Source organism: Onychostoma macrolepis, chromosome 16 (genome assembly GCF_012432095.1).
Source record: "Onychostoma macrolepis isolate SWU-2019 chromosome 16, ASM1243209v1, whole genome shotgun sequence".
In the NCBI taxonomy this organism is placed as follows: Eukaryota; Metazoa; Chordata; class Actinopteri; order Cypriniformes; family Cyprinidae; genus Onychostoma; species Onychostoma macrolepis.
In genome coordinates, this window is record NC_081170.1 from 18,543,626 (window position 1) to 18,558,151 (window position 14,526).

The 14,526-nt window shown below is 37.5% G+C and overlaps 1 long non-coding RNA gene across 1 annotated transcript; it reads right to left on the reverse strand.

The window, feature by feature from the left end:
- Positions 1–1,528: 1,528 nt before the first annotated feature.
- Positions 1,529–5,501, reverse strand: LOC131522566 (uncharacterized). Its single transcript, XR_009266560.1, has 4 exons — positions 5,230–5,501; positions 5,054–5,127; positions 3,581–3,615; positions 1,529–2,058 (listed from the first exon to the last, which is right to left on the reverse strand). It is a non-coding gene; the product is annotated as an uncharacterized LOC131522566 (long non-coding RNA).
- Between the last annotated feature and the right edge of the window lie 9,025 nt (positions 5,502–14,526).

Below are 14,526 nucleotides of genomic sequence, written 5' to 3' on the forward strand. Positions count from 1 at the left end.
GTGTTACAGTCTTCTCGGTTTAACAGTATTTGAGCAAAGCTGATACACATTATCCTCTCAAATAAGAACAAGGACTCTTGACTTTATGTGCCTGTATGAAGACCTTATTATACACTTCAATCATAATGACGATTTGAGGGGCAACTTCCTAATAGGAAACTCAATAAATACAGTAAAGTCAGCGAATACAGATATAGTATAATTTGGATTGAAACTAACAATCCAAACGCGAACGTCGTGTGAAAAACGTGTTTGACGTATTTGGCGTAATGAAGCTTAAATCTGTGATCTTTTTAAAGATTAAGACCCATTGTAGATCAACGATGACCAAAACCACAACGGAACACCATTTCGCTTAACAAAACGTATTGTAGCCGCAAAAAAATGGAAAGTACTTAGACATTAATTATTTAAAATGCTTACCGAGAATAGTCAGAAGAGCTTTCATCTTGAATTGAAGAATAGACCATACTGTACTTTCCGACGGATAGGCTACTTCCCTCTTGTCAAAAACTGCAAATGACCTTGCATCAGCATGCAAAGTGGGGCGGGGCAAACACGTTTCCCCCTCAAACCCCCCACACTGAAGCTTTCGTGATATGATATCCATCTGTCAAGGAATTTGTTTTAGTGTTACAAGCTTCCAGTACACAGAGACAACAAAATACAGACAATAAAAATAGGATGAGAATAAAAATAAAAATACACACATATGTAGGCTAAATATAAATAGACAAAAATTGAAAAAACAAATTGAAAAAATAAAATAAATTGTATATACAGTTGTGCTAGATGATGGAATAGGAATAGAATAGAGTGAGATGCAGGGATGTACTAGGAGGTGGTAACAAATAAATAAAAGATTATTGCACATATCTGTCACGATTCAGCACACACAAGGGAATCGAGGAGACAACCCAGATAGCAAAAATCATTTGGGCCAGATCTGGTCCAGACCCATCGGACGTTCTGGCCCAGATCCGCATAACGGACTTGGGCCGGTGTCTTTTGGCACAACGGGCCAATACCGGCATGGATCCGTTTTTTCCGGATCTGGGCCAGCTCCAGACCAGATGCGGATTCCTTTATGGTGATTTGGCCCAAATGTGGGCAGGATCTGGTCCAGTACCATGCCGGATCTGGGCCAGCTCATTTTGTGTATTATATATATATATATATATAGGCCTTCATACACACACACAAATAAGTTGTATACATATCTAGAATTCAAACACAATTTGTTTATTTGTACAGTGCTTTTCACAATACATATTCCAATGCAGCTTTACAGAAAATGCATTTAAAAAGAGTATTGCATTTAAAAGTTACAAATAAAAAGAGTAATGTCCAAATGCCACAGTATTTGTACAGTTCCCAGATAATACAAATCATACAAGTAGATAATGACTATTTAAGTAGAAATGATAAATACCTTTAAAAGCAATGATTACAAGCATCTTACCCAGACAGCAAGGAGTGTCAGCCCAGATCCGCCCACAACTGGCCCGCATGGATTTCACACGGGCCAGATGTGGACTGGATCTGGGCCGACACTCCTTGCTGTCTGGGTACATAATACATAATTAAATATCTTTCTTTTTCCCTTAAGGTATAATATCAAGGTCTTAGACAACAAAAAGTTTAAAGAACTGATTTAGATGTACAGACAATTACTGTCCTGAACACTACTAAAACAATATTCATATTAAAACAATTGAATTACTACACAAAACATCTTTTACTACACTACATCTTTTCTTTTGATAATTTTTGCATCAAAAGCAAAATTAAAGTTAATTTAAAACTACCCCAAGTAGTACAAGTCTCTACTTCTAGTGCTTACTGTACATAATATTCACTAAGCTTAAAACAGTGCTACACAATGAGAATGAGAAGAATCTGAATAATTACCACAGGGAAATTTTATATCACAGGGAAAGGTCTTACAAATGTGTGTCACCGTTGTGTGCTTGAGTTGGTTCTAGTTGTTCGAGTCTTCTGCAATGCCGTTTTTGAGGTAAATGCGTCTTAAAGACAGTTCCCCCCTTTTCGATGTCTCTAAAAAAAAAAAAAGATTAAATATCTTTTTAATATTAAAATATTAATATTAAATATATTATACACACACACACATACATACAGTACATATATACACAAACACACACATAAGGTCAGAAGTTTACATACACCTTGCAGAATCTGCAAAATGTTAATTATTTTACCAAAATAAGAGGGATAAGATATTTACATATTGTCCACAAGAGAAAAAAAAATGTTGAATTTATAAAAATGACCCCGTTTTTTACATCCACTTGATTCTTAATACTGTGTTGTTCCCTGAATGATCCACAGCTGTGTGTTTTTGTTTAGTGATAGTTGCTCATGAGTCCCTTGTTTGTTCTGAACAGTTAAACTGTCTGCTGTTCTTCAGAAAAATCCTTCAGCTCCCACAAATGCTGTGCTTTTCCAACATTTTTGTGTATTTGAACACTTTCCAGCAGTGACAGTGTGAAAAGATGGATCTCAAAATCATACAGAGGACAACTGAGGGACTCATATGCAACTATTACAGAAGGTTTAAACGCTCACTGATGCTCCAGAAGAAAATAATAATGTATTAAGGGGGTGAAAACTTTGAAGTTCATGGTAAATTGAACCATTGTGGGAAACATGTAACCCAGACAGCAACATAGTGTTGGCCCAGATCCGGCCCACATCTGGCCCGCGTGAAATCAATGCGGGCCAGATGCGGGCCACATGTGGGCGGATCTGGGCCGACACTGCTTGCTGTCTGGAAAGTATCTTCTGTAGCTTCTGAAGGGCAGTACTAAATGAAAAAAATATTTAGGCAAAATAAGAAAAATGTACACCTTCATTCTGTTTAAAAGTTTTCACCCCCTTAATGTATCGTGTTTCCTTCTGGAGCATCAGTAAGCATTTTTCACTTCCAGTTCTTTTCCACATCATCAATGTTATCCATGGTTAGCATTTTTTAATTTTCCTGTAATCGAGTAATTTTGTCCTGCTTTGCGTGTAACAAAGATAATGTTCATTCTGCTTACTGCCCATAGGTGTGAAGTATAATAACTGATATAACAGAAGAAAAGCAAGGAGAACCTGTGCCACCTGTTTTATATATTAAAAAAATACACAACTAATTGCATATTACACAAATATGTTATGAATGTATTTGTTTCATTTAGTCTTACAAAGCAAGGAAGGCAATGTTTAAGCCTTACACATAAGAGTCACAGTTTATTAACATGCTCCACTGTGGAAATTAGTGCATGGGACATCAGTGTCATACACACTTCCTTTAATCACCGACTTGAGATGAAAAAGGGTTTGTACCCAAATGACACACAGACTATAGCATTATTTGAAGGAGCATTTCTCCAGAAAGCTGCAAGCCTCAATCGGCCGTAACAAACAGTATGTTTTGAACAGCACAAGTTGTAACATTATCAGGCACTCATTATTATCAATACTCAATTATAAATTGTGGCATTCAAATAGCTTGAATAACTCAAACTCCACTGAAAACTAAAAAAACAAAAACAAACAAAAAAAATGGACTCACCTTACTATTCGACAGTCCCGGCTCTCAGGTGGAACCTGAAATTGAAACAGATCGTTATATAGTGTTTTCATTTACCCAATTAACATGGAGCATACCGTTAACAGAAATAAAAGCATATTTTGGCAAAGATTTTATAAATAAAAACCATACCAAACAATATAATGTAATGCATGTATATCTCCTCAGTGCCCCTCTGTTTCTATCATTCAGTGTGCTTGAAAGCGTTCTGCCTGCTTATTCAAGGGGACCGGGCTTGTCAAAAGTTTGGACACATTACTGTTTTTAATGTTCTTGAAACAAGTCTCTTATGCTCATCAAGCCAGCATTTATTTGATCAAAAATACAGAAAAAAAATATATTGTGAAGTATTAAAAATAATTAAATGAAATAAAATGGTTTTCTATTTTAATACACTTCAAAATATAATTTATTCCTGTGATCAAAGCTGAATTTTCAGCATCATTACTCGTCTTCAGTGCCACATGATCCTTCAGAAATCATTATAATATACTAATTTGATACTCCGTTGTTATCGATGTTGGAAACAGTTGTGCTGCTTAATTTTTTGGGAATCTGTGATACTTTTTTCAGGATTTATTGATGAATAAAAAGTTAAAAAGAAAAGCATTTATTTATTCAGCTTTGCCATCACAGAAATAAATTATATTTTAAAAGTAATTATCAGTTAAAATGTTTATGAATATATTGTAAAACGTAATTTATTCCTGTGATCAAAGCTGTATTTTCAGCATCATTACGCCAGTCTTCAGTGTCACATGATCTTCAGAAATCATTCTAATATTATTATTTGCTGCTCAAGAAACATTTCTGATTATTATCAGTTGAAAAACAGTTATGCTCCTTAATATATGCAGAAACCATGATATACAACCATTCAAATGTTTGGTGTGTGTTATTTAATAGAAATGACTGTTTTTATTTAGCAAATAGGCATTAAATTGATAAAAGTAAAAACATTTATAATGAAGCAAAAATATATTTTTCAAATAAATGATGTTCTTTTGAACTGTCTATTCATCAAAGAATCATAAAAATGTTTCCAGAAAATGTTAAGCAGCAAAAACTGTTTTTCTTTTTTTTTTACATCTAATAATAATAAGAATCATTACTGATAACTGAGCACCAATATAAATCCAGCACTAAATCAGCATGTTAGAATGATTTCTGAACGATCGTGCACTGAAGACTGCAGTAATGATGCTGAAAATTCACAGGAATAAATTACATTTTAAAATATATTCAAATGATATTTCACAATATTACTTTTTTAATTTTATTTTTGATCAAATAAATGCATGCAGCCTTGAGGGTTAGTACTTAAACATTAACACTGCTAGCCCACCATGACAGGCAGCAATCTTAAACATTAAATTTTAATGGAAGCAGTCAAAATTACTATAGTTTAAATTAAGTAATTAAGTTAAAATTCGTTAATTACGTATAATTACAGACCTCTGGACCGTTTTCTTTATGTTAGCAAGTCCTCTGATAACATAGGCCTAAGTGTTCGCCGGTCCAACACCGATCTAAGGAGCAATAAAAACACCAAACCTTTAAGTTATCGTGTACACAACATAATAAGAAATTAATTTGTTAGTAGAAAAGTGTGATAACACGGTGTGACATACCTCGGTGAAGTTTTAACAGCGTGCAGTCCGTCTGCCTCGATCTTCTTGATGTCTTCTTCTTCTACTAAGGTTTATTGGCGGTTGGCAAACAACTTTTTGGTGCATTACCGCCACCATCTGGTGTGAGTGTGGACCAGAATGTTGTGTATAAGCATTGTTTAAAAAAAACTATATCCTTCCACTTAAATTGGTTTCTCTAAGATATTGAAACAGTATATTACAACACATTTTTTTTACTCTTTCCGCAAAATGCTAATCAAGCCAGCATTTATTTGATCAAAAATACAGGAAAAAAATGTAATATTTAGAAGTATTACAATTTAAAATAATGGTTTTCTATTTTAATTTACTTCAAAATACAATTTATTGCTTTGATCTAAGCAAATATCTTTGACGCCTTCTGTTCTGAACACGCTCGTTTCGGACGCCGCCCGGATCTGCTCTGCGACAGTAGTTCCCGCCACTGAAACCGGACCCGGGCTGGATCCGTGTTACAGCACTGAAACGGATGTGACTGTAATACGGATTTGCCGGTTTGAAAACGGATCCGGCACAGAGTCAACTGCTGTCTGGGAAGGAGTAACTCAAAATAACAGTCTTTTAATGAAATCCAAAAAGGGTAACACATGGCAGGGAACACAAGGCAGGCAGACACACAAAGGGTAGGGTAAATTTTATTTATAGAGCACAAGTTTAACACAACTGTAGTTGATCCAAAGTGCTTTACAATAAAAATAACAATTTAAAAGAAAAAGGAAGGGGAGACAACAGGAAAAACAAGTATCAAAAAACAATTAAAGTGTAATTTCATAAAACGCCAATTAAACTATTCAAAGTACCTACACAACATCACTCAAATGCTAAAGCGTAAAAATAAGTCTTTTAGCTAGATTTAAAAGCATCCAATGATGGAGAAACTCTGATGTTGAAAGGTAGACTGTTCCACAGCTTTGGGGCCACTACTGAGAAAGCTCGATCACCTTTTGTTTTACAACGTGAACGGGGGACAGATAAAAGTAACTGATCACTAGATCTTAAAGACCTAGAGGCTGTATATGGCTTAATGAGAGCACAAATATAATCCGGGGCAGAATTATGCAATGCCTTGTATGCAAAAAGAAGGATCTTAAAATCGACTCTAAACTTTATAGGGAGCCAGCGCAATGAGGCAAGGACAGGGGTGATATGATCCCTTTTCTTAGTTCCTGTTAAGAATCTGGCTGCTGCATTTTGAACCATCTGTAATCGTGACAGTGTAAATTGAGGTAGGCCAATGTACAAAGAGTTACAGTAATCCAAACGAGAGGAAATTAGTGCATGAATTACTATTTCAAGGTCATGACAAGAAAGAAGGTTTTTCACCTTAGCCACTGATCTGAGATGAAAAAAGCTACTCCTTACAACTGCATTTATATGCTTATCAAATTGGAGAAGAGGATCAAAATGGACTCCAAGATTTTTTGCATGATTGTGAAGGTTATTACTTAGAAAACCAAACTGTGTTTTAAATCAGTTGTTAGTAGCAGCAGGGCCCAGTAGAAGCACTTCAGTTTTATTTTCATTCAATTGTAAGGAGTTTTTTGTCATCCAGGTCTTGACTTCATTAAGGCATAACAAAAGATGATCCAATGAAAAGTCATTTCCTGGTTTGATTGGAAGATATAGTTGGAGGTCATCGGCATAACAATGATAATTAATGTTATGTTTTTGGAGTATTGAGCCCAAAGGGAGCATGTAAAGGGAAAACAAAAGAGGGCCAAAAATGGATCCCTGTGGAACACCACAATGGATAGGTGCAGGCGGTGAAGTAAATGACCCGATATTTACGGAAAAGCTCCTCCCCTTTAAGTATGAGGCAAACCACTCTAAAGCTAGGCCCTGAACCCCAACAACATACTCAAGTCGTTTCAGAATAATATTGTGGTCAACAGTATCAAATGTGGCACTTAAATCTAAAAGTATCAGGATAGCAGATGACCCAGAATCAATGGTCAGCAGAATGTCATTTGTAACCTTTAGCAATGCCGACTCAGTGCTATGCAGTGCTCTAAAACCAGATTGAAACGGGTCTAAAATATTCAAATTATCCAGGTACGAAGTAAACTGTGAGAGTGGAACTTTTTCCAAAACCTTTGAAATGAATGAGAGTTTAGAGATAGGGTGATAATTGTTATGCACAATGGGGTCAAGATGAGGGCCTTTCAATAGGGACTGTACGATAGCATGTTTAAAACTTTCCGGAAATACCCCATTTATTAAAGAGCTGTTTATAATAGCTAAGAGGGTGGGGCTGATTGTGTCTAAAACCTCTCTAAACAGACCACCAGACAATACATCGGACTGACCAAATGTAATTTTCATCTGAGAAATTATTTTGAGTAAATGAGATGAAGATACTGGCTGAAAATTTGTGAAACTACAGGATGAATGAACCAGATGAGAGTGATCCAAGTCAAAAGGAGAGAAGTGTGATCTAATGTCTTGTACTTTCTGAACAAAAAATTCAGAGAATTGGGTGCACGTCTCAAGATTGACATCAGGAACGGAGCAAACAATTGGACTAAGAACATAATTTATTGTTTTGAAGAGAACTTTGGGCCTATTGGCATTTTTTGTGATTAAGTTTGAGAAGTACTTGGATTTTGCCTCCTTAACGGAATTTTGATAAACAGTTAAGCAATTTTTCAAGATTTGGTAGGAGACCTGGAGCCCATCCTTTTTCCACCTACGCTCAGCCCTCCTGCACTCTTGTCTGAGAGTGCGAGTGGATGCATTTAACCAGGGTTGAGGATTAGAACTGACCTTACACTTTTTACGCTTAAGTGGAGCAACTGTATTCAAAGCAGTACAACAGGCAGAATTGAACATTTCAACCAATTGTTCAGTATCCATACAAGACGGCAGAGGTGTATTAAAATTTAAAAGAAACTTGGAATAAGACTCACAAAATTCAAGAGCAGTATTAGCATGAAAAGCACGAGAGTAACGTACAGGCCGGGAAAGGAGGTGCTGATCATATGAAATGATAGGTTCAAACACCACAGGGTAATGATCAGAAATGCCAGCATCGAATATTTCACAGATATGTACAGAGAAACCACGAGTCAAAACAAGATCCAATGTATGGCCTCCGTTAGGAATGGAGACCGACTGTACAAAATTGAGTGAGTCCATAAGGCTCATGAAGTTTTTAACCATAGGTTTGGATGGACAGCAAATATGAATGTTGAAGTCTCCTAAGACCAACAGCCTGTCACAACGAGACACTTGATTTGAAGTGAATTTGATTTGAAGAAATTCAGAAAGCTCATGAATAAATGTTGTACTGACTTTAGGAGGTCTATACACCAGGACACAAAGTAGAGGGCCATTTAGATCCATTTTTAGGAGTTGTGCCTCAAAACTGAAAGAGGCATCAACAGACAGAAGTCTACATTTGAATGAGTTTCTAAGAACAGTGGCTAAGCCACCACCATGTCCACTTGGTCTAGGAGTGCTGTAAAAAGAACAGTCAGAGGGGGATAGCTCGCCAAGAGATGAAATGTCACCATTCTTTAACCATGTTTCAGTCAAAAATAAAAAATCCAAGGCATGAGAAGTAAAAAAAATCATTTAAAATAAAAGTTTTATTTGACAGTGACCTAGCATTGACTAGAGCCATTTTGATTGGAGGTTGAGTTATCATTGAGGATGTGGTGATGCCTGATAGATCACCTGATGAAACATTCCAGATGACGGAGGTTCGTAAAGTTTACGTTCCCATTCTCATAACGTGTTTTTGTATGTAGCCGGTGAACGAAGACCAAACGACAGGTAGAGTACATCCAACACCTGAAGTTGTAGACACTGGTACACTGTTTGCGACGGGAGCCCCGATGTATATAGCGAGGCCGACGAGCAATTCCAAGGGCAGCACAGTGATTGTAAATTCCGACGGGCAGTTTTGACCAGGTTTTAGAGTTTAGATGATGCAAGTCCAGGGACGAATAAAATGTCATTGTAATTCCACAAGCCAGAAGGCCGTATAGAATCCTGGAACAGCGCACAAAAATCAGTAAAAGCAGATAAAAAGCCCACGACAAACATCAGAAGGAGAAACATCCTACAGCCGCGTATACTCAGCCAAAACCCGCATTAGCCAGCACACCAAACAACTAAGCCACTTCACAGCGCAAGTACATGGAAAGGCAGCCCTTTGTAGACCACCTCCACCCAAAACTAGCGCACGACCGACAGTCCGAAAGAAAGTGTTATGCTGCGTTCACGCCATATCATAATTACTGTAATTCCGAGATGATAACACGTGACGTTCACCTCGGGGCTGTTCACATCCTCCAACTGGGGATTATCTGTTTCTATAGCGACAGTCAACAAAATGAGCCCGCGAAAGACTGTTGAGAACAACAACAAAATAACAGTACGAACACGGTATGTTTTTTATAATATATTATAGTATCTATATACATGCATCTATTTTCCTCTTTTTTTAGAGCAGTAATATAGCTTTCTTTGAAAGCGCCGGCATTTTTCTCTGGTTCCGCGTTAGGTTTAGCGGTCACGTGGTACAAGCCGTAGCTTTCAGAAAGCTCCCAGTTCACAAGTTGTAATTACGAGTTCTGCGAGGACGTGAACGCTTTTTACAAGTTGGTATCTGGTAATTACGGTTATTACGATATGGCGTGAACGCACCTTTAGCTTACTCACGGAAGACGGAAGAACAACCCGTTGCATGGTGGCGAAAGCTCGCGCTTGGCAGGTAACACAGCTTGACTGAAAGGATTATCCAGGTCAGTTTGTAAATCATTGCGCTTGGAGCAAAATAAAACCAAGACCAATTGAGACCAAAAATTAAACTGGAGAAAACAAAGAAACGCCAGAGAACAAAACTCAAAAACATGTACCGGTGAACAGCGGCAGTCAGAACACCCCAGCGTTCGCTCAACCGGAAAAGGAGCCGTATAAATATATTCTTCAAAGAATAGGAACAAAGAAACAGGACATCGACGTTAATACCAGACAAGAAACAAGAGGCAGAACACACTATAAATACTGGACTAAACGAGATCATAAAACACACACAGCTGACTTCAAATTAACTAATAATGAAACCATAAGGACAGGAACAGGAAACTAACCAAATATGGGCACAAGAGGGCGGGAAACACAAGACACAGGACACAGGACTGACAATCTTTATTGCACAATGGGGGGGAACATTTAACTGTTCATAAGGTGGATTGCCTGGGGTAAGAAACTGTTCTTGTGCCTGGCTGTCCTGGTATTTGCAGATCTGAAGCACCGGCCAGATGGCAAAAGTTCAAAAAGGGGATGGCTTCATCCCTTTTCCTCACTCTGGATGTATACAGTTCTTGAAGGGTGGGTAGGGGAGCACCAATAATCCTTTCAGCAGTCCGAACCATTTTCTGTAGTCTTCTGATGTCTGATATTTTGTAGCTGAACCAAACCAGACAGTTATTGATGTGCACAGAACAGACTCGATGACGGCTGAGTAGAACTGTTTCAGCAGCTCCTGTGGCAGGTTGAATTTCCTCAGCTGGCGAAGGAAGTACCTTTGTTGGGCCTTTTTTGCAATGGAGTCGATGTGAGTATCCCACTTCAGATCCTGAGAGATGGTGGTTCCCAGGAATCTTAAATGACTACACTGCAGCCACAGTGCTGTCCATGATTATGAGTGGGGGGAGTGCAGGGGGGATTCTTCTGAAGTCCACGATCATCTCCACTGTTTTGAGCGTGTTCAGCTCCAGGATGTGAAGACTGCACCAGACAGCCAGCTGCTCAACCTCTTGTCTGTAAGCAGACTCATCACCGTCCTGTATGAGGCCGATAAGTGTGGTGTCATCTGCGAACTTCAGGAGCTTGACTGGGTGTCTTTGAGGTGCAGTCGTTGGTGTACAGGGAGAAGAGCAGTGGGGAGAGGACGCAACCTTGAGGGGCACCAGTGTTGGTGGAGCGGCTGTTTGACGTGGATTTCCCGTCTCACTAGCTGCTGCCTATCTGTCAGAAAGCTGGTGATCCACTGACAGATAGAGCTAGGGACAAAGATCTGGTTTGGTCTGGAGGAGTGTTGGGATGATGGCCGAACTGAAGTCCACAAACAGGATCCTCACATAAGTCCCTGATTTGACAGATACAAATTACTGGAAAGAAACAGAAATGTCACCACTGCAAATGTATACAGCTCCATTAGTATGGGCATAGTGTATGCACACTTTCATATTTAAGTCCATGATATTTAATTTCTTTTAATTCATCCCATTTCAAGTAAATGGGTGTTGCTTTGACAAGGTTGTTGTTCAGACCACCACACCAGTGTTTGTGTTTTGCTCTAACAGTCTGTCTGTGTAGAATCTAATAGTTTTGTTTTTAATTCAAATGCAATTCCATTTAAAACTAGAAAGGAACACTTTCCTTTAGTTTAAAAAAAATGGCTTTTACAAAACTTGAATTTGACAAAAATCCACCACTATTCTTCTAGTTCTGGCATATGTGTGAGGCTCCTTTTCAGTGTAGGTTTATGGGGGATTATTTTTGTTAATGTAACCAAATTTACAGGCAGTGTTTCAAATGTTATATTCCATTTTGTCCTGTATCTTCCATTGTCAAGATGCCAGTAAACACAGTGAACACACATCAGCTCAGTAAAGGGAGGAGTATTAAGTACAGAACCTCTGTTGCTGCCCTTTTATATTTAGTCTTTTCCACCATTACTTTGGCTCGTAACAATGAAGAGGGATCAGTGACTAGCAATCAGCCTTTAAAGATGTCTGGACAAAAAAGTCAGTAGTCCCAGTCTTCCAGGTGATCCGGGTGCGGCCAGGCTGCAGACCCAGAGCTTCTCTCTTTGTTTTGTGTTGTTTGTTTATTTATAATATTGTTTTTGTTGGGTGAAGTTTCATATGCAATTTATGATTTGATAGAATAATGGAATGAGAATGGAGTTTGCTGTAAAATCCATATTTACTTGCATCTCGATTTTCTCCTTAATATTGGGTTTAGGATTAGGCAATCAGATAGTGGCTTCAACCAGGGCAGTCGTAATTTGGCAGGGAGTTTAAATTCGGGAAAACACTGAATTTTTTAGAAGTAGTTTTGAATTGCAGTTCTTCCGTCCCTTGAGAAACCAGAACATAAACCCCATTACAACAAACAGGATAAGAACATTTAGATTTTTACCCCCAGCAGTTATTTTATGTAAATGATCATAGATAGCTTTTAAATAACTGAATCAGCTACAAGAAATATATGGATGTAAATGGTGGGTGTAAGACATTTTTCATTTCTTCTCAATACTTTAAAAGACAGGAATGCATTATAGTTTTAAATGTAAAACTTAAGTTCACAATCAGATTTCATTAAAAGAGAAAACTTCAAACAAGACAACTAAATAGTAGATAGCAAAGGCAAAAGAGGTAAGATAGCAAAGGTAAAAGATTACTGTTGTCATTTTATCTGATAAGAGGAAATATTTGCATAAGGACCATTACATTTCTATCTTTAAAATTTGTGTTGATTGCATTATATTTTTTTCTTGATCATATACAAAAGCTATCTGTTTCAAAGGGTTATGCAATGCTTATTATTTTCTACCACAGGAGAAATGTCTGGTGTTTAGGATCTGAAACAATCTGCCTGTTCTGCACCCCAGATTGCTCCAGAGAGATTGTCCCTGTAATTTCTTCCTACTCATTAATTTTTCTTTAGTTGTCTTTGTAAATGTTTTTTTTTTTTCCCCTCAACAATTTAGGAATTCTATTGTTTTAGCTTTTAGCATCTCATTTTATAAATTGTAGGGCTTTTGTTTGTCTTTTAATCCAAATGTCACTTTAAGCCTATAAGAATGTGAAGAACTAAGGGCACTGACACTACATGGAATTACATTATATAAAATTAATTTTAATAACAAGCATAAATTAACTGTTTTATGTAGCTTTATACTGTCTATACATAGCCTAATCCTTTGGTTATTTTGTTTTCCAATTTATTCACTCAAATCTCAGTGAGGTGCAGACCAGTGGCACTTACTTTAGCCTGAGGCTTTTGGTGTGAAAGGGCCTTTACAGTTACCAAAAATATAACGTTTGAGTTTTTTTGTTATTAAAAATTAATAAGCAAGCCCAGATCAGGTGACAAAAAGTAACACAAAAGAAACATAATGCATTACTTTCCATAAAAATAAACTAATTAGTTACTTTTTTATGAAGTAACGTGATATTGTAATACATTAATTTTAAAAGTAACTTTCCCCTTATTGTGTTAATGAGATGAACTTACCACATATTGTAGGGAACTATGTAAAAAATGCCATTTCTGTTACCACACTCTAGGGTTCTTTACTCAACTCCAAAGAACCCTTTATACTAAAAAGGTTCGACTCTTATAGGTTTGACTCCCATGTGTACGGCTGAACACCGGTTCCCTCTCTCTCAGTCATGTTGCTTCTACCAGCTGTTTATCGCTGTGTAGATATGCAATGCAGAGATATAGGCGACGCCCTTTTCTGGAGACGGGGCGGGAATATGCAGCTCATTTGCATACACTCAAAATCAGCTCGTTTTTAGACACACCCCAAAAATGTCATTTTCCAGCTGTTATAATAAATGATCTGTGGGATATTTTGGCCTGAAACTTCACAGACACATTCTGGGGACACCCAATACCAATATTACATCTTGTAAAAAGGATAAAATAGGTGCCCTTTAAAACACTTTTTTTCTTACTGCTGAAAATTAGATCATTTACTGTGAAATCACCAGTGTAAGCTTCATGGTGAAAACGTCTACATCACTCTTGTCAACGTAGTCCATAGTTGTCACAGTCGGTTGTTGGAGTGCCCAGCTTAGCCACCCAAGGGCACTCTCTCTGAGTCATTGTTTGTGTGTTCTGGACTGCGTTTCCCATCACCCTTCATCACCAAGTGTCAAGAGAGTAGTCTCTTTTTACTCAGGATAGCAAGCGGCCTTTATCCTGCCTAGCAAACATTTAGAGCAGCAAAGCAACCATATGTGACCCAGTCGTATCTTGACGCAAAAACATTGTAGGAACATCTGGGTTGGTTCTTTTGATTTGAGACAATGTACCTATTTGTGGGGGCTTCTGAGAAGAATGTGGTTGCAATGCTGTAAAGCATAGTTTGTGCTTGCTGTTTAATAATCAATCAAAACTTAGCAAACTGCTGGTTCTAGTAGTAATTAACAGATTCATCTGTCATGGAAACTAACATGTAATAATTTAATAATCAATTACAACGAATGTATACCAATATGATATTTCATTTTC